The 26,985-nt window shown below is 39.0% G+C and overlaps 1 long non-coding RNA gene across 3 annotated transcripts in view; it reads right to left on the bottom strand.

The window, feature by feature from the left end:
- Positions 1–586: 586 nt before the first annotated feature.
- LOC103547087 (uncharacterized) overlaps positions 587–26,985 on the bottom strand; it is a 39,822-nt gene continuing 13,423 nt past the window's right edge. For all 3 annotated transcript variants that reach the window (XR_011532015.1, XR_011532013.1, XR_011532014.1), the window contains 4 exons: positions 25,898–26,024; positions 25,440–25,705; positions 3,325–3,458; positions 587–775 (listed from right to left, as the gene is read on the bottom strand). This is a non-coding gene — a long non-coding RNA (uncharacterized lncRNA). The remainder of the gene's footprint in view (positions 776–3,324; positions 3,459–25,439; positions 25,706–25,897; positions 26,025–26,985) is intronic.

Here is a 26,985-nt window from a genome sequence, read left to right as displayed (position 1 = left end):
ATAAAGAACAAAATGTATACGGAATTAAACGACTAGAACCAGAAGTAACTTGCTTTGGAGCAAGCAGGAAAGAAAGTAAGCAAAGTGGCTTTAGGAAGCTTTCCTGGCAAACCCCACCTCAAGTGGATCACTTACTGACTTCACCGTTAGGCATACAGGTTTGGTTGCCTCACTCTGCACTTATCTGTATTCACATATCATTTTATGTTTCAGGTTTTATCTCCCTAAATTTATTGTCAATTTCACCTGGGAAGGTGAAAGAAATCATAGTTTCTTTCTTTTTTTTTTTTTTGGCATACTCCCCTTGGGTAGGAACATAGGAAATAAAAAGAGCAAAAAAAAAAAAAAAAGAAAGAAAGAAAGAAAGAAAAGAAAAGAAGGAAGGAGTAAGAAGGAAGCAGAAAGGAAAGTCTGCTTCAAAAGGAAGGTTAGGAACCATATCCCCATGCTAGGAACCTGGCCATCTGCAAACTGTTTGCTCTTGGCTGTTCTATTGAACTTGATTCGACCATCTTCTCGTAATAAATGCTTGTTGGAGAATTCAGCATAAGGGACCATCTGCCGTGCTTGACCTGAATCATCAACTATGGGCAAAGAACTCATTTATAGCCCGTGTTGGTCATTAGTGACTAATTAAATGTGGGAAGCAAATGCAGTACTTTCCAGAACAGCTGTTATAGATAGGGACAAGGCAACAGAAGTAATTGCACAACTGGTTTTATAAACAGCTTTGTCTTTGAATCCAAATCCAGGTGTTTTCCTATGATGACAGTACCTAAAACAAAGAATAAGTAACATTGACCGAAGAACTTGAGAATGAGCAGTACTCAAGTCCCCTTAGCTCTACACCACCGTGACGGAGTGGGGTTCATTGCACCTGCCCAAACATGCTACCTTCTAGAAGTGACCCCTCCCACCTCTCCACATTCCCTTGGCCCTTTACACCACTGGTGAGGATCCTATTACACACTGCACTGCATCGTCATCCTTCGGATTCATGTTTTTATTTCTACCACTTGTAGAGTCTTTAAGGCGATAACTTTGCCACATTCAACTTTAATCTTCCATAAGACCAAACAGCAATTTTTATTAAACCTACAATGAAGGACCATTTGTTGCATAAATTAATACAATTCTCATGGCCCTTTAGTCTGAAATTTGTTCCCTTATCTATTTCTTCGTTTGAGCTGGAGCCCCCAAATCCAATAACTATTGGTGGACTGTGTTAAACACACATGAGGTGGCATGATCTAAGAGCAGAAACATGAGCAGGAGGTCAGGAGATTGAGTCTAATTCTGGTGTTTTTTCTAAATGTAAAACTGAACTTTGGTACGTCACGTAACTTTTCTACACCTCAATGACTTCATCTATAAAACGAAGGAAAAGAATATCTGCCCTGAAAATAAACAAACGAAGAGAAGGGAAGACATTTATTGGGTGCTTATTATATGCCAGACACTGGGTTAGGTGCGCACACAGGAACCACCTTACACAAGTCTCAGAAAACTTGGCTTTCATTTCCCAGGTTTACAGATGAGGAAACTGAGACTCAGGGAAAATAATTGGCAAAAAGTCACTCAGCTAGTAATTGGCAAGGTGAATACACACTCAGACATTCTAATTCCAAAGCACTTCAGGTCAAGCCATTTGACACTTAGTGAGGGCCACTGAGCTGGTACCATGATGGTTGCTCAGGATACAGAGACAACATAAACAGAAAGCTAAGTGTCTACAAGAGGATGAAAACACATAAACAGATAATTGTACCCGACTGTGCAGGTAAGATTCCTTCTACCCCACCCTGCTGCTTTTAATGAGACTGTGAAAAATAAATAATGTAAAAGTCCAAAGCTGTATTTTAAGTGCCTGCGCCAAATGCCGTAGTTCTTGCACTAGCAAATATATTTTAAATAAGCAACTTTTGGTCCCTGTCCTCAGGGAACTTACAATCTTACTAAAGAAAATATCAGTGCTTGAGGTGGGGAACTTCACTTATCTAGAAAATTTGCTCACGTGGAACAATATATTCTTTTAAAATAATAGACAAAATTGATATTGCTAATTTTGTTTTTGAGCTTGATGACTATTGCAACGAAGATCAGTGTCTTTGCAATACAGTGTTGTCACACATCAGAGGCTAAAATTTTCTGAAGTTATATCAACTAATCACAATTAATTAATAATCCCCAGGCTTCAGTAGGCTTATATTGGAAAATATTCTACCGTTCATATTCTGGCTTTGACCACATATTCCTCTATAATTAAAGGCACTCTTTGGTTAAGCAATATTTTTAAAATTTAAAAACATTTCTTCTCATTTGAAACAGTAATATTAACTTTTATTCATAAAATCTTCCTCCTTTTCATGTACACAAGAACTGTGAATACTACACATGAAATCCAAACATCAGAATACATAAAGGAAATTTCAAAAGAAGGTCATGCCAAAAATTACAGGATCATTAACTAATAATTACAAAGTACATGAGTGTGAAAGGATGTTTTATATTATTATTCCTTTGGTATACTTCACTTTTGTATTATGGATCTTTTGCAAGAAAAATTTTCCTGATTTTCTTGCTTTATTGTTGAAGTAATGTTTAAAGCATGTACACATAACCCACAGGTTTAAATTCAATGATTCATTCTTATTATATATTCATTGTCTTAAAATGAATATGAATTTCAGAATGCTTCTCCCCATGGCATATCACAAAGGATTGAATTTTGCTAATCCTTCTATACAAAATAAGAGCTACTGATTATTTCTTCGTTTAAATAAACATTTGTAGTGAAGAGGCTCAAAAAGAAATAGGTGGAAATACACATGCCACCACTTTTTAAAAAATTGATTGAAACATATTTACCTCTCTCTTCTGAATAGACATAATTCTTATCACTAGCACAGTAAGTTCATACGTAATATTTCACAATTGTCCTGTAAAACAAATATTCTCTCTAGGACTGCCTTGAAATCTCTTTAGATAGCAATAAACTCTTAAATTAAGAAGAATTTACTATGAGATCAATGCCCTCATATTTTGGTGATTGTTAGGAAAGTCCACTGCTTGTGGAAGGAATCACAAAAGAATGGGGCTTGAATTTTTAGGGACTAAGTTAGGAAAGGTCAAAAGTTAGAGGACGTGAAGGGCCTAAGGCTCCCCATCTTTCCCCAGGAGAGCTGTTTGCATTTGGGTCTCAGATGCTACCAGGTAGAGTTAGATGGAGTCCCTCCTCCCACTTGTCCATTTTGCTCTAAATTATTTAGAGATGAGAAGTCTCAAGGGAGTAAATAGCCCAGGACCCAGAGTCACAGGGTTTACCTCGAGTGATGCCAAGACATCACAGTGAAGACAGGACAACAGATCTTCCAAGTGGAAATTCACCATGGTGATTGAGGGTTTCATAGTCTGCGGGCAGCACAGGAATGGACACAGTATGCAGCAGACGCCAGAACCTGTCAAAAGACACCCTGTCTATGAGAGCCTTGGGGAAAGTGCCTGTGTGTACAAACTGAAAGAGCTGTTCTATTAAAGTGCTCATTTGGGGCCCCCTCCCATTGTTTGGGGATTCCTCTGACTGAGCATAATGTCAAGGAGGAATGTGACCCCCACCGCATGCACCTAGGCAGAGTTCACACTGGAGTCTGGGGGAACCATGGAAGCCAATGAGGTTTCAAGACTGCAGGTGGGGGCCCGCCCGGTGGCACAGTAGTTAAGTTCACTCGTTCTAGTTTGGCGGCCCAGGGTTCGCCGGTTTGGATCCTGGGTGCGGACATGGCACTGCTTGGCAAGCCATGCTGTGGCAGGCGTCCCACATGTAAAGTAGAGGAAGATGGGCACGGATGTTAGCTAAGGGCCAGTCTTCCTCAGCAAAAAAAAAAAAAAAGGAGGATTGACAGCAGATATTAGCACAGGGCTAATCTTCCTCAAAAAAATAAAAAAAGACTGCAGGTGGGCCAGTTCACTAAGAAACCTTCACTAACTTCCTGTCCCACGCCCACCAGTGAGGTGGTTGCAAAGAAACATCAAAAAGCATTAATCCATAGCCACAGTGTGCATCAAAGGAAACTTAGAAACATTTAGAGGCGGTAATCGCCAAAAAAGATGAGACTCTCCTGCCAATAAAGTGGATTGGGGCCATTATAACTTGCATAATAAATAGCAGCTAAGAGTTATTGAGCTCTTTTCATAAAGCAAGCATTGTGTTCTGAATATATCATTTAATCCTCAAACCAAGCCTATGAAGTAGGTACATAATTATCTCTATCCAACAGATGAGAAAAATTAGGCTTGGAGAAATTAAGGGACTTACCTAAGATCACACAGCTAGCAAGAAGCACATTCCAGAAAGCACTTTCAACTTGTACTGTCCCAAACAGTAACCACGAACCACATGTGACCATTTAAATTTTAATTAAAATTAAATAAAGCCAAAAATTCCGTTTTCCAGGTGCACTGGCCACATTTCAAGTGTCCAATAGCCACATGTGGCTAGTGACTGCTGTATCAGATGGTGCCAATTATAGTACATTTCCATCGCTGCCGAAAGTTTTAGTTGACAGTGCTATTTTAACCACTACACAAGTCTCAGGAAGGTTAAAGAAATAAGCCAGTTTAAAAATACACACACATTTTCCCCTCACCATCTCTCCTGTGGTTCTAGCGAGGGGAGCATTATTTCATCCACAGATGACAGGATTGAAACAGAACAAGAGTCAAAAATATCACCACCGGGGGGCACGGTGGAAATGGGAGCAATGGGAAATCCCGCACAACATTGAAGAGACTTCTGTGTGGACAACTCAAGAGATCTGTAAGATGAAGTCTTCTACTTAATTTCACATGTTAAAGGAGGGACCTTCTAATGAAGGAAAGGATAGACAGCCACGTTACAAATATACATACGACCCATTGTGCTCGCGAGCTGGGAAGACTGGCACCCCCACCAGCCAGAGAAGCAACACAGAGATGTCGCATTTGACAAGTAGAGCTTAAGAAGAGTCAGTGCTTCCAGAACATTCTGAATGGTTCTAAAACTTCTCTGTTTTGTCATAAGAATATGTTTGTGATAAGAAATCACAGTTGCATATGACCTGGAATTTTTAAAGCAAATATTTTCTCTTAGTTGGGAAAAGGAATATGATGTTTCAAATAAAATTCTAATACACTTGCTCAACATGGCTGCTTTCAATAGTAGGTGTGCCATATTCTGCTGCTGAACTGATGTTTCTGTTTATCATATTATAGAATTATAGAATATAAATATTATAGAATTAATATTTATGCCAAAAGACAGATTATGAAGAACTTGTTTAAAAATCTATCACAAGTTGCAACAAGTAAGATTTTAATCCTGTTTATATTTTAAAGGTAAAATGAACCAACCAGCTAGCTACAGTTCTGGATCACTAACCCCAGTGGTAGTAGCCATGCTTTCAGAGAACATAAGGAATGGTCCTTGATTTTTATTTAAAGAAACAGTAAAATGCTTTTTGTTAAGTAGAATTTAGCTTCTCTTCTCTTCCAGTAATTTTTATCACAAATTTATCAATTTGATAGCAAAAGATTTTCTTTCGTCATTTGAAAAGATTATTTTACTTTTTAAATCAACAGATTTGTTCCCACCCTATCCCTCACCAAATGATAAGATATGAACCTGGTAAATTCACACTGCGGAAAAGTTACATGGTGAAACAGCACCTTGATTTGGCTGTCTAGCCACCCTCTGCCCGAGTTCTCTTCCCCAGAGCTAACTGTTTTTTGCCGTTTCTGATGTATCATTGCTGAGATATTCTGCATGGATACAGGCATAAGTATGTACGTCATTGTTTAAAACACAAGTGGAAACATCACAGTAATAATTGTTTCAGGCAAATTCATCTACGGATGCTCAAATTAGTAGACAAGAAAGTACGATGAGTAACAGAATATTCACATAGTCTCAAATTAACTCCCCACAAGATACTTATTAACTAAAAAAGGAAAATATAATAACTTGACCATGGAGAACCCTGGCAGACACCACCTTAACCAAGTGATCACGTTGACAGCTCCAGCAATGAGATATGTCAACATCATGCATCTCCTGATATGCACTGTGAAGGGCACAGCACCACTTTTATGATATTCCTGCCAAAAAAAAAATATTTTAACCTGAATCTAATCATAAGGAAACATTGGGAAGACCCAGTTGAGGGACATTTTACAAAATTTCTGGTGAATACTCTTAAAAAGTGTCAAAGTCATAAAAGGAAAAGACTGATGAATTGGAGATGTTGCCCAAGATTAAAGTACACTAAAGGACATTAGTGGGACAACTGAAAGAAATTTGAAAAAAGTTTGTAGAATAGTTCATGGAATTGCATCAATGTTGATTTCCTAGTTTAGATTGTTGCACTGCTGTTATGTGAGGGGTTAACTTTTGGAGAAACTGGGTGAAGGATAAACAGGAATTCTTTGTACCATTTTTGTAACTGTAAATGCAAAATTATTTCAAAATGAAAAGCAAAATTTTTTTAAAGTAAAAATAAACTGTAGTCTTCTGTAGCTACTATTCTCCATCTTTCATTTCTCATTTAAAAATATGTCTTGAGCATGGAAGCAACCCAAGTGCCTGTCAACGGATGAATAGATAAAGAAGATGTGGTATATGTATACAATGGAATACTACTCTGTCATACAAAAGACAAAATTGTGCCATTTGCAGCAACATGGATGGACCTTGAGGGTATCATGCTAAGTGAAATAAGTCAGACAGAGAAAGACAAGCACCATATGATTTCGCTCATATATGAATGATAAACAAACACATGGATAAGGAGAACAGATTGGTGCTTAACACAAGGGAAGGGAGTGAGGGGAGGGCAAAAGGGCTAAGGGGTCACATAAGTATGGTGATGGATAAAAACTAGACTATTGGGGTGAACACGATGCAGTTTACACAGAAATTGAAATATAATAATGTATATCTGAAATGTACACAATATTATAAGCCAATATGACCTCAATAAAGTTAAAAATATATACATAAATGTCGTGAGGATTATTCCATATAAGTATAGATACTGCATTTTTAACGGATGTGAAATCTCCGTCTTATGGGTTTATAGTATATTTAACCAGTTTCTTATTACTGAACACTTGGGCTGTTTCCCAGCGTTTGTGGCTAACATTCTTTTACATAAGACTTTTCGTACACACGGTAAAGCCACTCTAAATGTACAATAAACCAGTGTCTCCTGGTAAGACTTAGAATTCATGCTAAGGGGCTGTTCATGCAGAGTAACAGATGTGGCCAAGTCATTTATCAAACCCAGATTTGAGGAAAATACATCCTGTTTGCTAATACTATAAATTCCCAATGTTGCTGCTAAAATGAACTGATTTTTAACATTGTCTTGTATATTGAGCACATACTCTTTGACTTTCCTTCTCTTCTAAATTCTTTGATTTGGGAGGACAAAAGAGCCAAATTATTGTAAATTTTACCAATTAAAACATTTTAACAAAAAAAAAACATGAAAATACATCCTAAATTAGAAATTCAAATGAACCTATCTTCTCTAGGAATTAAGATTCTAACCAAATCTTTGGTGTACAAATCAGTTGTTCCAAAGATCTGTATGCTAAAGCATGCACGAGAGTTTAAGATAAACTTGGTAATTGAAAGGCTATAAGTAAACTCTAAATGTTGTAATAAAATGCTAAAAAGTGCATTTATGTGTAAGAAAGATTGTATTGATAATCAGAAAACTCTCAACATCATAGAATGAGAATTGATATAATACACTATCTGTCTCCTCTTCCCTCTTCCTCCCTCCCATAACCTTGCTTACTTTGCATTTGCCTTAAACTGCTTTGGCAAGTGGACAAGCAAGCCATCCTCATCCCGATCCATGCCTAATGAAAGAGGAGAGGTTTTTTTTTTTATCCTATTCTCATAATTCTTTCTCTTTTAAAGTCTTCTGTATATTCCTTTTTCTTTCCTTCTTTCTTTGTAGGACTCAGAGAGGCAAAGAAGGCTGCCTCAGCCTTTCTGGAAGGTGGAGATGGAAAGTGAGCCAGGGGCCATGCTCCAAGGTGGAGAGAGTGGACATGTCTGGGCTGTTTCTGAGATACTGACTTGTGATCATTCAGGGCGATTGAATGATTTAAGATTAAGAGACTGCATCATGTCATAGTTAAGCACACAGCTCTGCCCTTCACTAGCTCCAACCTTGGATAAGTTACTTAAATGCTTTGAACCTCGGTTTCTTCATCTACAGGAGTATTTCCTTTATAGAGTTCTTGTGAGGATAAATGGCATAAAATAATATAAAGCCCACTTTACGTTATTGTTGTTATTGTTGTTATTGTCATTGGATCATTGGCCTAAAAGCTGATTCAAGGCCTTCAATATAGAGAATTGTAATACTAAATGAGCATTAACCTAAAAGAGCTATAATAATTGATGACAATAGAAGCCTTGTCCATTGCCTAAATAACAGAGCCAGGAATCAGCAGCCACAACAAGAAAAGGAGACAGATGGCCTTTGAGTCCTAGAAACGAAACCAGGCATTGGTTTGAAGAACAAACCTCATTATTCTCATAATTCTGTCTCTTTCAACGTCTTCTATAGGTGTTCTCTACCATTAAAACAGCACCTAGAGACCATTATGTTGCATATTTCACAAAACAAATGAACAATTCCCTTCCAGTTTTTAGCTTATAACAAACCAAGAGTAAATATAATACAACGAACCAACAAACATTTGGTTTTTCTCCTGCATATCAAGTAAATAGAGCACTGGATGAGGTGAAGAAGCACTGTTAGGGGTCCTTTATCTTTTCTGGGAAGACTTACCGTAGATGACGAGGTGTTAGGAGTCATCTGAATGAAAACTTCGGAAGCTGTCTTAGTTTCCTATGACTGCTGTTACAAAGCACCACAAACTGGCAGGCTAAAACAACACAAATTTATTCTCTTACGGTTCTGGAGGCCAAAAGTCCAAAATTAGTATCACTTCCCCAAATCTCCCCTAGACTCCTCCACAGGATCCAGAGGAGAACCTGTTCTCACCTCTTCCAGCTTCTCGTGGCTGCTGGCATTCCTGGGCTTGGGGCCACATCACCCCCATCTATCTCTGTGTTCCATTTGTCTTCTCCTTTCCTGTCTGTGATAAATCTCCCTCTCTTTTCTACCGACACTTCTGATTGGATTTAGGGCCCACCCGGATAATCCAGCATAATCTCCCATAGACTTAATCACATCTGCAACGACCCTTTTTTCATCTATGGTAAATTCACAGGTTCCAGAGATTAGGATCTTCTATCTTTGGGGGCCAATATCCAGCCTATTCCCTCAGTTCTTCCCTTTTGTAGAAAGCACTGTTCAAGAAAGCTCGCAATCAAAGTAAGGGATGCAGAGTCTGGCACAGATGCAGGAACAGCGAGTGTGTGTTTTTCTCATCCTTGTTGTTTATCAGAGTATCTAACTGAGACCCTGAAGGAAAATGCACTTATTGAGAGGTAAAATACACTCGGCCGGGGATCTGGAAGAGAAACCGGTGTGGGCAGCAAGGAAAGCAAGGGGTCACCAAGGGATGACAGCTCCCAGGCTCAGCAGCACTCTGGGCTGGGAACCAACATACTGTCACCTCCTTACAGCTTTTGTCGGATCCACCCTGACACCAGCTGATCTTAGCCTCCCCACCAGGACCCCCAGGACTCACACATAGTCAGAGACTCAGGCAAAGACAGTCACGACAACACACCCATCCCCACACCACCCCCTGGCAATTACAGTGACTGGATTGCCCTTTCTGTTCACGACTCTGTTAGCATTTTCATCTCATTTTACTCTTTCCACCAGATGGTCTGCTCTCTCTTCTTATAGCTAAGAAGGATTTAGATTAAAATAAGCCCTCTATAGCCATCACCTGAGTTTTAACTTAAGCTTAATCCTTGTCTCAATACCAATTTTTACATTTGTGGTCTCAGTAAAAGGTGGGGTACGTTCCAAGACCCCCAGTGGATGCCTGAAACCGCGGATAGTACTGAATACTGTATGTACTATGTTTTTTTCTATACATGCAAATTTGAGGTTTGGCAGCAAAACTAGCACAGTTTTTTCTTCCCTTCTTCACAATTTCACGGGTAGAAGATTCGTTCTTACCGTAGATCCTAGCAACCTCAGACTACAATGTTTTTTCTTATTAAGCTGAGAACTTTCACCTTGTCACTTAAAGAAAGCACTTTAGGGTTTCTCTGGTGAATCTGAATTGCCAGCATCACTACTTTTGCGCTTTGGGGCCATTATCAAGTAAAATAAGGGTTACTTAAATGCAAGCACTGGGATACCAAGACAGTGGATCTGATAACCCAGAGGGCTACTAACGGACTAACGAGCAGGTAGTGTATACAGCATGGACACGTGCAACAAAAGGATCATCCCCATCCCAGGGTGGATGGAGCAGGATAGCGGGGGATTTCATCACACTACTCAGAATGGCACGCAATTTAAAACTTATGAATTATTTCTAGAATTTTTCACTTAACATTTTCAGACCACAGTTGAGCTCAGATAGCTGAAATCTCAGAAAGTGAATCAACAGATAAAGGGGGGCTACAATATTGAGGGGTGAACAGGATGACAAAGATGCACTGCCTTGTTTCTCTTACACCCTTTCAATGAAACTAACGAGACTAAGCAATTTTCCAGAGGGCTAATGATTTTGAATTCTTTTTACCACTATAACTTGGCTACTGGATAATATTCCTCCATGTGACAGCCCGAGAGGAGCCAACAATCTGGTTATAAAGGACTAATTCTCTCCAGGAAATATGAGGGGCCTATCCCCGGAGCTGTTTCCGAGGAGAACCTATGTAAGGCTTTGGTTCCTCTCCTACAAGCACTCCTGCGTGGTGCATAATCCCCAGGTCCCTTGTCAGACCACCTGGGTTCAAACCTGTGCTCCGAGATTTATCACTTGTGTGAATTGCCTCACAGGGATTGGCTAGGCTGCAGTCCCCAGTTATTCAAGCAAACGGTAATCTACGTGTTGCTTTGAATGTATTTTGTAGATGTGATTAAAGTCCATAATCGAGTGATTTTAAGAAAATCAGATTATCCTTGATAATTTGGATGGACCTGATTCAATTTGTTGAAAGGCCTTCAGAGCAGAGTTGTGGCTTCCCAGAGGAAGAAGAAATTCTGTTTGTGGACTGAAGTTTCACCTCGCGCCCAAGAATTCCAGCTTGTCCTTCCTATCAACCCAGCTATGGACCCCCACAATCACGCATGCCAATTTCTAGCAATAAATCTCTTAGTACAGATCTCCTACTGGTTTTGTGTCTCTGGTTGAACGCTAACTGATATAACACGTAAAGCTATGGAATAGAGACTGACACACAGTTAGGGCACAGAAAGTTTTTGTTACTGTTTTTGTTGTTATTGTTGTTGTTATTGATGGTAGTGGTGGTGGTGCTATTGTTACGTAACATGAACTTCTGGAATTTTCCAACAGTATTCCAGTTTCCAATATTCTGTCCCATTGATCCCAAGAAGTACATTCTTTCTTGTCAGATAATGTGACTCAATGCTTGATTCAAAAAGTGTAGCTACTAAAATACTCCACTTAACAGAGAAAGCAACGTCATGTTCCAAATCATGTCACGCAGATTTCACAGCTCAGTAACTAATACACCTCCCAACAGAGATACATTTTTTAGGCAACGATTAATCTAGAGAAATTCTTCACCCCCTGAGTATTTAGTACAAATTCTACATTTGCATTTTTTTAACCCTAAGAATTCTTCCTTTCAGTTTGCTTTACCTGTATTTTCAATACTTTGTCAAACGTGAATTTCCACCGCTTCCTTTCTTCCTCTGCCATTTTCCATTTAACACGACAGGATTCCTTCAGCCTCTGCTAATAGCTTTATTATATCTATGCCTGCTTCAAGTTTGTAGCAAGAGCCATACAAACGACTCTTAGACCTAATGAAATCACATTTTCTGCTTAGCTAAATGTCCCATGCATATTTGAAGTATAACACAGGTTATTTTCACTTTTTCTTTCTAATGGTCTCTATTACTTCATTACCATTTTGTCCTCCAGAAGCTGACTTTGGTGGTTCATTCGAAAGTCTTACTGAGCATCTACTTGAGCAAAAAGGCATCACATTGCCTATTCTCAAGGAGTTTTTGACAAAGATAATAGATAAAAAGTAACTGTATCACTTGGAGAAGTGATTGCCATCAGGGTGGTTCTGACAGTTACGGTGTTTATGAGAACAAAAAGATCACATTTGGTTGGAATGGGTAATTAAACTGAGAAAAGCCTAATGGTAAAGGTGGCTTCTGAGGAGACTCTTAAAGAATGGCTAGGATTGCAACAGACTGGGCAGGAGGTAGGGGCCATGTTAGAGAATCAAAGCAGCACATGAGCACGGCAGTGACTCACTTTATACGTGAGGAAAGTGAAAGCAGACAAGAAGTTGCCCAAGGGCATGCAGCTAGTTAGCAGCAATGAGACTCCAAGAGAGTCCAGAAACCCAGTGAAGCCCACACAGCATCTTTAGTCTGCAGTTCCCTGTTCCTTCTAGTTAGAAGGCTGAGGTCTGAACTGCTGAGCCTTCTATTAAGAGGCCACGGAGACCAACCTCTCATGCCTTCTATCCCTTTTTGCTCAACCACTCTCAGAACTCTAAGACCCCATCATTCATCCTTCTATCTCCCTCCAGAGTGGATCCCATAGTCCTACGTGCATCCTTTCCCTCCTTCTCTATCCTCTCCTTTCTGGGCCATATGGAACATCCAGGCTGTCTTCACCTTCTCTGAATGGTTCTTTCACCTTCTTTCCCTAATGGAAACTTTGTTCTTCTTAAGGACACAAACAAAGGTTGCTTTTTCCTTCATAGCCCATGAACCTCAAAGCCTGGCTGATGTCCCCACACCTCCCAGTGCTACTATCAAGCTTTCATTTGCCTTTCCTTCTTTAAAATATCCGGCTAATTTGAAGCCCATACTATCAGAGTACAATTCACTCACTTCTGCCTCCTTGTAGGTCACATATTCAACTTCCTGATCACTCCTCAACTTACTGACGACTTTTTCCCAGTCCGTCACCCTTAATGTCCTCACTATCCTCCCTACCCAGAAAAAGTCACTCACATGCAAACCACTTTAATTACTTTCCCCCTGCCTTTCTCCTTCCTACTTTCCTGGAAAATCTCCAAACCTAATTAAACTCGACTCTGACCATATTCTAGTAACCGAAGTTTGATAAAGAAAAATTTCATGCTGCTGAATAGTTCCACCATAAATTCACGGCTCAAAGCCGTAAATGGATACCTGACACTTGCCAACAACCTACTTACTCTTCTCCAGTATATCTGTTTTCCAACTCTCATAGACAATTATTTCATACTTGCTCCTCTCACATCAAACATCCCTGTCTCACTCTCGCCCATGACCTTACCTCATATTTTCCGGAGAAATTAGAAACAATTTAAATGGAGTTCCCTTATCTTTCTATATGTCTACTTTCTTCTGTACCTATTCTTTCTACTTTCTTTCTGCAGTTACTAAGGTAGATGTGTCCCTTATTAAAAAAAACCCACCCCTTCCGCTGGGATCTCCTGATCCATGTCTTCATTACCTTGCAATTACGCCCTCCCTCTCCTATATCATCTGTCTCTCCCACTCTTAAGAATCCGTCTCATCTGATCTAGTTTCTCTGATCTTAAGAATCGCTTTCCCTTCACCCAAAGTACCCTCAAGTTTTCACTCCATTTCTTTCCTTCTCTTTACAGCAAAAACCTCAAAAAAGTAACTACATCTCCTATCGTCACTTTCTTACCTCTCAATCTCATCTCAACCACTTCAATCAAGCTTCTGACTCTTCTACTTTCTTGTCAAGGTCACCAACAACCTGTTGTTGCTAAATCTGTTAGACACATATGTGCCTTCATCTTATTGAACCTCTTATCAACATTTAGCATTATTGGCCATGCTCTATTTCCTGAAACACTTTCTTCTCTTGGCCTTACTGTCAACCAATCTCCTAATTTTCCTCTTACCTCACAGGCCTTTTCTTTTTCACTCTTAAGCTCCTCTTTCTCTACCCAACCTCTGTACTTTGGAGGTTTCTGAGATTCTCTCCTTTTTCTCTACTTATATTTATTTTCCAGGAGATCTCATCTGAGTCTTTAGCTCCACTCGCTTCTACCAGCAAAGTACAGATCCCTGATTAGGCCTCATAGTCTTTAAAGAAACAAGACAGGATGATTCTAGGCAGAAATTCTTTCCATTCAACCAAGCATAATCCCACCAAAACCAGACATCATTCCAAAGTCACATCCTGAGGTTCACTGACATACCCACCTCTCCCCGGGTGGTGGTCTTTCCCCAAAAGAAGGCACACACAGTCTTTTTCCAGAACCATGCTTTTTGTTTAACCTTCATGGTACCACTACAGTGCTCTTGAAGCCCCTCTTCCTTCTTCTCCCAAGTCCACTTCCTGTCGCAGAACATTTCAGAGTGAAATCACCCACAAGTACCTCTCATTTACACAGATCTCCTGACTCTGCATCCAGGACTTTTTCCACTATGTCAAGCTGCCCGCTTAGACCCTTACTTATAGATAAGTTTCATTTTATCCTACTCTGTTTATGTGTTTTGCATGAGATTCTTATTCTCCACCCATCCCCCCCCAAAAAATAATTGACAATCCATATATGGCTCCATAATAAACTAGCAGGCAATGCATTATGACACAGAGAGGTTTATTTTTCCAAACAAGTAAAACAAAAAGCTTGGCTTAAAAATAATAAACACTTTATACTCGTGCATATAAACAACACCAAAAAAAAAACCCTATATTGCTTTCCTCTTGTTTTCCCTTGCAACAACCTATTACTATGTCAGATTTCAAAACAAAAGCTAGTTTCCATAGGAAGAGAAAACAGATTTAGTCAAACAATGAAGAAAGGAGTAATGTTCACAAGGTTTAGATTTAAAATCCTATGTAGCTTTTCCAAAGAGACTGATGTTTACTGGCACTTTACTACTTTTAATCCTGAGCATGAAATTCAGTCCTTTAGGGAGGCAAAGCTGTATACCTATAAACAAAACAAACATCACGTGGTCCCTTCCTGGTGCAAGCTTTGGATAAACTTCTTCTGCAACTCTTTCCAAATTTGAGTAATGTTTCTCATTCTCTAGGTTAAATTCTAAACTGTCAGGAAAGATAAGTGACAACTAAACTAAAATAGGTATGAAGAAAGCTCTCATTTCATGTTTCTCTAAGCATGTTCCACTGACAACGCATGGGATAGTAATGATGTTTATCAAAGAGTCTATACTTTTGTTTGGGTTATGAATCATTTATTTACGACCTTTAATAAGAATCAGACATTGTCTCATTACCATCTCGTCAAGAAGTATGCCTTGCAATGAATTCTAGTGAAGTCTATTTTTTTTCCCCATTAGTGTGGTATGTGTGTTAAAAATTAAAAATGAGATTATTAGATGATCTATTCGGGTCAGTGGTTCTAGGACTATAAATCTGTGGCTAGTAAGTATTAATTCATTTTTCTTAGAAATTCTGAGACTACGTAAGAAAGAAGTACCGAAAAGGTCAGATTCCTGTGTCTTACCGACCATCATTAAACGAGGTACATGGGAAGAGACAACAAAACAACTGTGTTCCAACTTTGGGTGCCTTAAGGGCTCAGAGGACATAGACACAGACTAGCCAATACCACACCCATTTGCTACTTGATCTTTCATTTAAGGTATATTCTTCAGCCAAGAATTCAACTGATGTGTAAACAATTGTAAGGGCAGGAATGACCCTGAATGGCCCAAATGTTTTGGGGCCAGGCACACCTGTATTTCAATCTCAGCTCAAGCTTGTAATAGTTGTATGACTTTGGGCAAGCTGATTAATGTCTTAGCTTCAATTTCTTCCTCTGAAAATCAGAATGCCTATACGTAATCTCAGCAAAACTGTAGTTTGGATTTAATGATATAAATGTGTATACAGTACATGTTCCTAATAAATGTTTGTTCCTTTCTCTTGAACAATTTTACATAGGGAATCAGCGGCAGAGTCCATCCTATCACAATTGCTTGCTGGTTCGCTTAGGTATTCACAAGAGTATTCGCCTATATGTTGCCTCTTTAGAGACAAAAAGATGTCTTGGGCTTTGGCACTCAATGATAAAGCTATCTCTATCTGGTGACCCATTTCATGGATGAAACTCACAGCTTACAAATGCTGTTGAGCTAAAATAATAAAAATACTAAAGGTTTTATAAAAGAAAGTGATGCCTGAGGGCTCAGCTTGATTTTTTAAACTCGATTTAGTCATTTTGTAACACCCACTGAGTTCACTAAAGAATGTGCTCCCGAGCAAAGGGAAGGAAGTGGTTGTCTCAACTGAGAAAAAAAACAATGATGATGCGAATGCAGAAGAAAATAAGATGTGTCGACGAAAATAATCCATAACCAATCTATAAACAAAAATTGGGGTGAGTTTATTATGAACCAGATCTGAGGACTAGCTTAGCACAGGGCCTTTCTTCCCCAGGGAAGGAAGGGCACCAAAGGCGTGGGAGTGTACAGAGTGGTTATATACCACCAAAGAGCGTGTATCACATATGATTGAAATGTCCTTTTTACAATAGTCACAAGATTGCTCTGTGTGCACAGCAATTGATGGACACAGCAGGTAGCAGGTCTATTGTCTCCAGCTGGGTGGTCACAGGGTGAGCGCAGCAATCAATTCTTAGCCTAGGGAGAGAGGCTAATCCTTAAGGAAATGCCAATGTGGGGGAAGTTGCATCTTTATCTTAAGGCCATTTGTTCTTGTCTTTGGGACAGGGCAAATGCTTGAAGCAGATATACAATGCATACTCCATGGCCACATCAGACCCTTTTGGAAAAACAAGGTCAGGCCGAATTAGGTTTACACCAAATGGCTTCCTCATATACTCCAATATATCCTACTGCTTGTCGTTTGTTTATCGATGAGGTCAGAACAAACACAAATTCCAACAAAACTTTCCTCTGGCTTCTCTGATAAGCACACGGTAAATGCCACACTAGTCAAAACAGTGGGACTTCTAACTCAGGCTCCTGCCCTGAGCATGACTGTTCTCACTGACATGAATGAGAAAGGATGGAAATAGAAACCAGTCAAGGAAGATTCTGACTTGAGTAATATGAAAAAAGTCAATTCTAGGGGGTTTAAATATTTGATTATGCAAAATTACTGAAAGACAATAATTTTATTTTTTCAAGTCATAGATAGATTGGCTACACACAATTTTAAATTGTATATATAGGGGCTGGCCCGGTGGCTGAGTGGTTAAGTTCACACACTCTACTTCTGCAGCCCAGGGTTTCACCAGTTTGGATCCTGGGCACAGACCTAGGACGACTCATCAAGCCATGCTGAGGCAGTGTACCACGTAGCAGAACTAGAAGGACCTACAAATAGAATATACAACTATGTACTGGGGGACTTTGGGGAGAAAAAGAAGAAAAAGATTGGCAACAGATGTCAGCTCAGGGCCAATCTTTAAAAAACAAAAGATAAATATTAAAAAAATAATAAATTGTATACACATCAACAAAATCCAAATTAAAGACAAATGGCAAACTGAAAAAAGTTTTCATAACATATATGACAGACAATGAAACATTGACACTAAAATATAAAGTGCTCTTATAAATAAATAAGAAAAAATGATCATAGTAATAGAAGAAAAAGGAAATAAATAGGAAATTCACAAAAGAGAAAATTAAAAGGGCTAGTATTTATTTTTTAAAAGTTAAACCTACTGCTACCCAAATAAACGCAAATTAAAGCAATTAGATAACATTGTATCTATCAAATTCACTTAAGAAAAAGAATTTTTTTAAAATATTAATAACCAGAGCAGACAATGGTAAATATAAAGGCAACAATATTTCTGAGAGGCAGGGAGTTGACAAATTTATTAAAAGGTTAAAAACGCTGCATGTTCTGACTCAACAAATCTGCTTTTAGTAATATATTCTAATGAAATAATTATGGTTGTGCACAAAATTTTATCCGTAAAAATGTTGAAAATGGGCCGGCCCGGTGGTGCAGTGGTTAAGTGCACATGTTCTGCTTTGGCGGCCAGGGGTTCGCCAGTTTGGATCCCAGGTGCGGACATGGCACTGCTTGGCAAGCCATGCTGTGGTAGGCGTCCCACATATAAAGTAGAGGAAGATGGGCACGGATGTTAGCTTAAGACCAGTCTCCCTCAGCAAAAAGAGGAGGATTGGCAGCAGATGTTAGATCAACGCTAACCTTCCTTTAAAAAATAATGTTGAAAATGACAATATTTGCAATGTAAAAACTGGGAAACAAGTGCCCCAGAATCGAAGATTTCTATGTTACATTCATACACCAAAACTGTATGCAACCATCAAAAGTGGTATTGTGGAAGATTATTTCATAACATAGCAGTATGTTAATAATTGATTATTAAGCTTTAGAAAAGCTAGGAAACAGTATGGATAGCATTAAAGGAAGGAAAGAAGGAAGGGAGGGAGGGAGGGGAAGTGGGGGACAGGGAAGAAGGAAGAGAGGAAGGTAAGAAAAACACCAATATATTAATACTAGCTTACTCTGGTTAGGCGAAATTTGGGTAATTTTTCTTCCAGCTTTATTGAAATATGACTGATAGATAACACTGTGTAAGTTTAAGGTGTACAATGTGATGATTTGATACACATATATATTGTGAAATGATTACCACAAAAAGGTTAGTTAACACATCCATCACCTCACATAGTTACCCTTCTGTGTGTGTGTGATGGGAACAGTTAAGATTCACTCTCTTAGCTACTTTCAAGGATACAAGACCACATTATTAACTATAGTCACCATGCTGCACATTAGATCCCCAGAACTTATTCATTTATACCTGAAAGTTTGTACCCTTTGACCAACATGTCCTCATTTACCCCACCCTCCAGCCCCCAGCAACCACCAATCTGCAGTTTCTACGAGTTCAACTTTTTTAGATTCCATATGTAAGTGAGATCATACGGTATTTGTCTTTCTCTGCCGTATTTATTTCACTTAGCATAATGTCCTCAAGGTCCACCCATGTTGTCACAAAGGGCAGGATTTCCTTCTTTTTTACGGCTCAATAATATTCCATTGTGTACAGGCATATATAAGGTAATTATTTTTTATTTTGTTTTGCTTTTTAATATATCTGTATTTATTACAATGTATATATATAACTATACAATTTTGAAACTATTTTTAAAGGAAACATATATATTGTCCAAATATTCCAAACAATTAAAAAATCACGGAGAAAAAGAATAACTGGTTAGAGTCTATAAAAGATAGACCACTCACTGATAAATGTCTACAGGAAAACTGTAAACATGTTTTGTGAAAAAATTGGACTGTAATATAATAATAATTAGTAGCAAATATTTTACTATGAGTAAAGTGATTTCAAACTAACTTCACTGCTTTTATAGATAGAACTGCTCAGTTGGTGATTCTAAAAAATGCTATAGACACTGTGTAAGTAGATTTCTGCAAAGCATTTGGTGGATAAGATGGTGAAAGTAAACCTGTGTGGATTATAAATTTGTTGACAATTCAAATGCTCAAGATATTTAAGACACAATTGTGCCACCATGGAAGGAGTTTCCTCATGGAGTGCAACAGAGTGTGGTTAGTGGTGTCTTAAATATTTTTACTCAAAAATAAGATGATGACACAATTTTCAAGTTTATGGAGGCCTCAAGCTGAAGGGTAGAAGAAAAAACGAAAGATTCAAGACCCAAAAGTATCTCTCCAAGTTGGAATGCAGGGTCAGAACCAGCCCAGGAGACTGGGTAGGAAAAATAGTGTGCTTCTTGAGTATCTGCTTGGAACGATTTGTAAAAGCTGTTGGAGTACTGTGTTGAGAGGAATTCTAAAGACACACGAGGCTCTGGGAGAAGAGTGTTGAAATCAGTCAACAACATCTAGTGGTTACCTCCATACGGCACAGTGTATGGCTGCAATATCTTGAAGTTAGGGATTTATTTATTCATTGATTTATTTAGTAACAATTTATACAGGTTTCCTATGTGCTCGGGGGGAAAGAGTGCTGAAATCAGTCCACAATGTCTGGAGTTGTAAAGTTGTGATCATACAGTAAACTGATAACCTGAAGGTGATGGAAGAGATTTGTTTATTTATTGACTCATTTGTTTACCAACTACTCATATAGAGTTTCCTATGTGCTAAGCGTCATTCTAAGGGCTTCAAAAACATTAAATCATTTGATTCTCATAACAATCATATGATACAAGGTACTATTATTTTTCTCTCTCTACAAAGGACAGATTAGGTAACTTGCCCCAGGGATTCAAGCCCGGGAAATCTGTTTCCAGAGTGGGTGTCCCTAACCACCTCTCTATTATGCACAACATATGGACCATTATTATACACATAATAAATTTTAATTTATTTAAAGATAAATTTTAAATTCTACATTTAGGACCAGAAAATATAACATGTTATATAATTATAGAATGGAACAGACAGATTCATATAAAAAAGTTAGTTTGGGATTTCTTTCAAGTCCAAGAATAATAATGTAGAAGCTAAGAAAACGAATACACTTCCAGCTTTCATTAATAGGAAAAAAATAAGGGAGAAAAATGAAAGGAAAAAGAACTAGAATTTTTTGATTGCCTACGGGGTGCTAAGTACTTTATATAATCTCTTACTTACTCTTGATCACACCTCTTGGAGGTAGGTATTTGTGGTAGATTGGCTGCATTATTGGCTTCAATGGCTTCCCATTGCAATGTGACCTTGTAACTCCCCTACTTCCCCCATCAAGAGACGGAATCTTTACCCTTTGAATTGCGCCTGGATTTGCTTTGGTCAAAAGAATGCAACAGAAGTAACTTTGCATGAGTTCTGAATCCAGGTCTCACAGGCCTGTGTACTTCCACTCTCCCTCTCTTGGTACACTGCTAGTCCCCATATGAACACTTGTAGACCAGCCTGCTAGAAGATGAGAGACCATTTAAGTCATCACAGCTGACGTCCTCCTAAATCGGACCAGCTCCCAGCCAACCTACTGACTCCAGATACATAACAGAGTCCAGCCAAGATCAGCCAACCCTCCCTTAGTCTCCTGAGAAATAATACATGGTTATTGTTTTAAATCACTAAGTTTTGGGGTAGTTTGTTAACACAGCAATAACCATAGGATACAGCATGATATTTTCTTTTATAAATGTAGAAATTGAAGCTCAGAGAAGTACTTTACCCAAAATCACCCAGTTTGTAAGTCAAACTAGGAAGTCAAACACAATCTATTTCATTTCAAAGACCAGCCTTCTAACGCTCTACCCCATGTATAACATTCAAATAGTAGAATAATTGCCTTATGAGCTCTGCAATAAACTGGCCACATGTGAAGTACTATAGTTAATTCTACACAACTTAAAAAGAACCCAGAGGAAAGTGAAAAGAATTGCATAAAGCCCGTAGACTAAGAAAAACAAGGGAAAGAAAGGTTTGCTTAGGTTGGAGAAGATAAAACTCATGAAGGACATAAAGAGAGGGGTAAATGATTTTCTCTTGCTCCTGTCTCATCTACTCTGAAGAAGCGCCCCATCACCTCTCTTGAAAAGATATATCTGGCCCCTCATCTCCATTATTAGACTTACATGTTGAACTCTCAGTCTTCAAGGTCTTTATCACACGAGGGTCTTCTTGACCATTATAGGCTCACCTTGAGCTTCTAGATAGCCTCTCCCAACACCGTCTCTGCCTCTGATCACACTGTCTTCTGCATGATGTTTTCTTACATTCCTTTCCAGGTAACATGCCTACCAGCTTGACTGGGCCTCCAGAACTTGCCTCTTCCCTCTGCGATGCCATAATAAGGAAGCTTCTCCATACCACAACCACACGTATTATCTTACCTGGCCTTGCTCCAGAGATCAATAGCTAAAACTAAAAGATTTTAATCAGATTCTACCACAATAAAAAGGAGATATGTCTAACAATTAGATTTGTCAAATAAAAGCGTTGGTCATTCATAATAAGATGAAGATCCAACCCCACTGTTTATCTTCCACATATGAGTGAAATCATATGGTGTTTGTCTTTCTTGGTCTGGTTTATTTTGCTTAATATAAGGCCCTCAAGTTCCATTCATTATGTTGCAAATGGGGTGACTTTGTCTTCTCTGAGTAGTATTCCATTGTATATATATACCACATCTTCTTTCTCCATTCATCAGTTGGTGGGCACCTGGGTTGCTTCCACATCTTGGCTATTGTGAATAATGCTGCAGTGAACACAGGGGTGCATAAATCTCTTTGAATTGTTGATATCATGTTCTCTGGATAAATACCCAGTAGTGGAATAGCTGGATCATATGGTATTTCTATTTTTAGTTTTTTGAAAAATCTCCATACTGAAAACAGCCATAGAGGTTGCACCAGTTTGCATTCCCACCAGCAGCATCTAAGGGTTCCCTTTTCTCCACATCCTCTCCAACATTTGCTATTTTTTGTCTTATTAATTATAGCCTTTCTGACAGGTGTAAGGTGATATCTCACTTTTTTTAATCCAGCCAGAAGATGAGAGAAGAGGGAGAAGATGGAAAAGATTCCTACTTCTTAACCATCTCAGCCAACAAGTTATGTGTGCCAGATTCCATTAGTGAGAGCTAGTCATATGTCCCCACTGAAATGTAAGGGGAATTGAGAAATGCCGTCCTTGACCACTGCCAAGAAGCTGCTGCCCAGTAATTACCCTTCACCATGGAAGGGGAGTGCAAATCTTTGGTGAAAAGCCAATCATCACTACTGCAGCTGGATAATAAAATAAGGGGGCTTTAAGTTCTGTTTTAACTCCAATTTTCATGACCCTCAACTTTTATAAAGGTTCAGCACAAGAAATATCCACTGCATTTAACTGCAAACTCTTCACATTTCTAGAGTTTGAACACATTCAACATAAGTTCTTACACTAGACTCGAAGTGCTTGGAGGGCAAGAATGTCCGCTGAACTCCGTCTGCCCAGAGCCTTGCACTCTCTCCTGCGCATGGTAGCTGCCCATTTGTTGAATAAGTGAACTTGGCATTATGTTATCGAGGGGTCCTTATACAAAACCAACCTGAATTCATCCTTGAATTCAATGTCAGGGATATTTGTTCCTCAAGATAAATTTCTATGCCTATCTGCTCCTACCACATTAAGCTAGTCATGGTTCTGTGAGCATGCAATATTGTGGTCCTTCGTACAGTTCCAGATACAGCTTCCTCTTTCTAGATTGCCCTATCCCCATACTCATCTGGAAAACACCTTCTCCTCCCTCAAGAGTTGGCTCAAGAATGCCCACCGCTCCTAAACACGACCTTACCAGATTCTCCCAGCAGACTTAAGTACTTCTTCCCCAGTGTTTCCGTTATACCCATTACAACTCTTATTCTAATTTTGGGGAATTATATATTTATCTTCTGCCTCTCCATTAGATTATAAACCATGTAAAGGCAGGAACCATGGCTTTTCATCTTTATGTTGTCAACATCTTGGCCACTGTCTGATACATCAGAGATGCTCAATTAGTATTTGTTAAACAAATTATCATTGCTTTAATTTATTTCATACTAAATAAAAACCATTCTACATTTGAAGAATGATATGCCTCCCTCTCTCCCTCCCTTTCTCCCAAACACACAGTGGTCTTATTTGTTGAAACAAATCAGAGTAGATATTGAAAGCAGAAAATCCTCAATATCATATTTAAGTTGGGAAACTTCTAATTCCACTCATATCACAATACCTACATCTCTAAACACAAAAATACATTCTCTGCTGCATTACATTATAGTTTCTTACTGACTTGGACCCCTAACTGACATTAACCAGTATTTTGTCTGTGTGATGACCACTTTGGCAGAAGTATTTTTAGTAGTTTGTATTTGTACTGCACTATTTATAAAGCTCAAAGACTCACTTGCCTTCAAACTGAAATCTTTAAGTTTTCAGATAGGAGACAGGAAAAGAACCTAACATTAATTGAATGCCTATTGGGTCCTTGATGCTTTACATACTTTACTCCTCAAAATCTTCCATCAACCTTGTGCGAGATAAGCATTATTATCATCATTTAGACATGAGCAATCTAAGGCTAAGAAAGTAGAAAACATAAATATGGATTCAAATTCAGATACATCACGTTCTGTGGTAGGCTGAATAATGGACCTCCAAGATGTCCATGTTCTAATCTCCAGAACTTGTGAATATCACCTTATAGGTAAAAGCCACTTTGTGCATGTGATCAAGGACCTTGAGATGGGGAGATTATCCTGGATTATCTAGGTGGGCCCTAAATGTAATCAGAGAGTCCTTGTAGGAGGGAGGCAGAGTGAATTTGACTACAGTAGAGGAGAAGGTAGCGTGACCATGAAAGCAGAGATTGGAGTGAGGCCTCCAAGGCCTGCCGGGGTGCTCAAAATTGGAAGAGGTGAGGAATGGATTCTCCCCTGCAGCCTTCAGAAGGAACCAGCCCTACCAATACCTAGATTTTAGCTCTTTAAGACTTCTTTTGGACTTCTGACTTCCAGAACTGCAAGAAAATCAGTTTGCCTTGTTTTGCATTTGTAGAATTTGTTGCAGCAGCAATAGGAAACTGATACAGGCTCCAAACTTAGAGAAACCCCATATACCAATTCAGTGCAATAAAAACTCAGTGCATTCTTAAGACGGAGTACTTAAACATCTCCCCATCAGGGAAGCCAACAACTGGAGCCATGTCAGACCAGATAGAGGAGTTCCAAATGTGATCACCCTCCAAGAACACTTAAGCCACCATCAGGACTATTCCAAAGTAAAATCTGGAAATCTTTAGCCGAGTACTCCTGCACATCCTCCCAGCTGGGAGGAAGGAGTTGTGTGAGGGCCAGTCCCTCAGGTAGCCAAGCCATAAAACCTTGTAGAACTAAATCAAAACTTTGAACCAAACCCACAAGCCTGAGGTGGCCAACACAAACCTCAGTAGAACTAATTGTACTTCCAGTAGCAAAACACCTTTAAACAAGGGCCGTATTACACTTCCAACTCTTGGGGCAATGCGTTGCCTATGTCCTACAGTAGCCCAAGACTGGAATTTACCAGAGAATGAGTAACTCAGAAAAAAAAATCTTGCAAGCTCTGTTCCTAGCCCAGATGGAAAAACAAGCTACTGGCTTTGGTGCAATACAAACTCCAGACCTCATGCCAGCAATAGCCTCCTCCAGGATTACATTTGGCATGAGAATGGGAATTATAGTAGTTTGAATTACACAGAGTTTCCAGTGCAAAATAAGTACTACCATGAACTGAAAGAAAGTTTGTTTATATCTTCTGTTGTTCATTGAGACGATTCTCACCGGCTCTCGAGGCTGCTGTCCAGTGTCACCCTCTCAGGGGAAGTGACTCAAGCAGGAAATAACCACCAAGGCTGAGAGAAGACAGAATCTTCTGAATGAAATTAGCTTTTGTTTTCCTACCCCTGTTTGATCTTGCTGGATATTTCCGCATGGAAATTGGTCGGTATTAGTCTTCTGAAATGTTAAAAACGTTAAGACTCTGACGTATAAACAGTAAGGTCGTCTGTATGGTAAGCGAAGTTTCCTTGATGGAGGTGGGCTGTAATCTGATTGAGAACAAAATATAAAGAGCAGAAATCTAAGGGGACTTTTACAGTAAAGATTCAAAGAAGTGAAAATATTTTAGAGAAATTCTTAATGAAAAAACTATTCTCAAATTTTAAAATCCCATTAATTCCCTCATCCCTCTCCCCGAATCTCCAACATTGTGGGCATAAGAATTGTCCCATGAACCATACCTAAAAGCCTTCAAATGATCTTGACTATGACTTTTATTTCAGATCAACTATAGCAGAAAACATCTCCATAACACTCATTAAAATCGAGTCAATAGATAGTAATTGAGCATCAACAATTTGTAAAATGCTGTGGGAGATACAACAATCAAAGTCAGTTCCCTCTCGGGACTTAGCATCTACTAAAGAGAAAGGACATAAATATTTAAAATACTAAATAACAAAGTTTTAAATATGGATTAAAAAATAGAAACGCATCACAAAGTAGTATGTGATCAGCCAACACAAGATTCTACAGGCAATGGGGACCAGGAGGGTGTCATGAAGAAGGAGAGCATACTGAAACTTCAAGGCTAGAAGGAGACTAGGGAGTTCAGTTGTTTCCATCATGGTGTGGCGTGGCCGAAGCACAGTAGGTAACTAGTGTGATGGAGAAGGACACAGGCAGTGGAGTCCACAGACCAAGTGTCAAACCCCAGCTTCACTACTTGCCAGGCATCCGATCTTGGCAATTACTTAAACACTCTGAGTCTGCTTATCTGCCTCTGAAAATCTACCTACTTTCCTCTGTATCTACCTCCCAAGATTGCACTGAGGTAAAAATGAGAAATGTATGTAAATTTCTCAGCAGATAGCAGATGCTCAGTAAATATTAAAACCTTTTCCTTGGTGGTGGTGATTTAGTCTTTAATAAAATTATTTTCTGAGGTTCTCATGACACCCTGTTATTCTCTACAATCCTAAACATACATTTTATTTCAGAGGTCTCCTGTCCAGGCAGTGTCATGGTGCTCCTGGGACTGCCCAATAAGCTATAGGTTTCCAGCTTGATCGTCATGGACATCATACAGAAAGTGACTCTCCGTTCAGAACTAGTTTTTGTTAATTCCTGCCACTGCCACAGGACACAGAGAAGCTAAATGTGCCCTCAATTCTCTGATGCACATTTTCTACCTGATATTTCTGAAATATTAATATGGTTTATAACTGACATCCAAGGAAATGCCAGAAATATTCTTTTTAATAAAATATTGCTACTAATATAGTGGTTTGTTTTACAGTTAATAGCCTCTTGGCAGTCAGGAAATATG

This window comes from Equus przewalskii, chromosome 23 (assembly GCF_037783145.1).
Source record: "Equus przewalskii isolate Varuska chromosome 23, EquPr2, whole genome shotgun sequence".
Lineage (NCBI taxonomy): Eukaryota > Metazoa > Chordata > Mammalia > Perissodactyla > Equidae > Equus > Equus przewalskii.
This window is presented reverse-complemented; position numbering and strand designations above follow the sequence as displayed.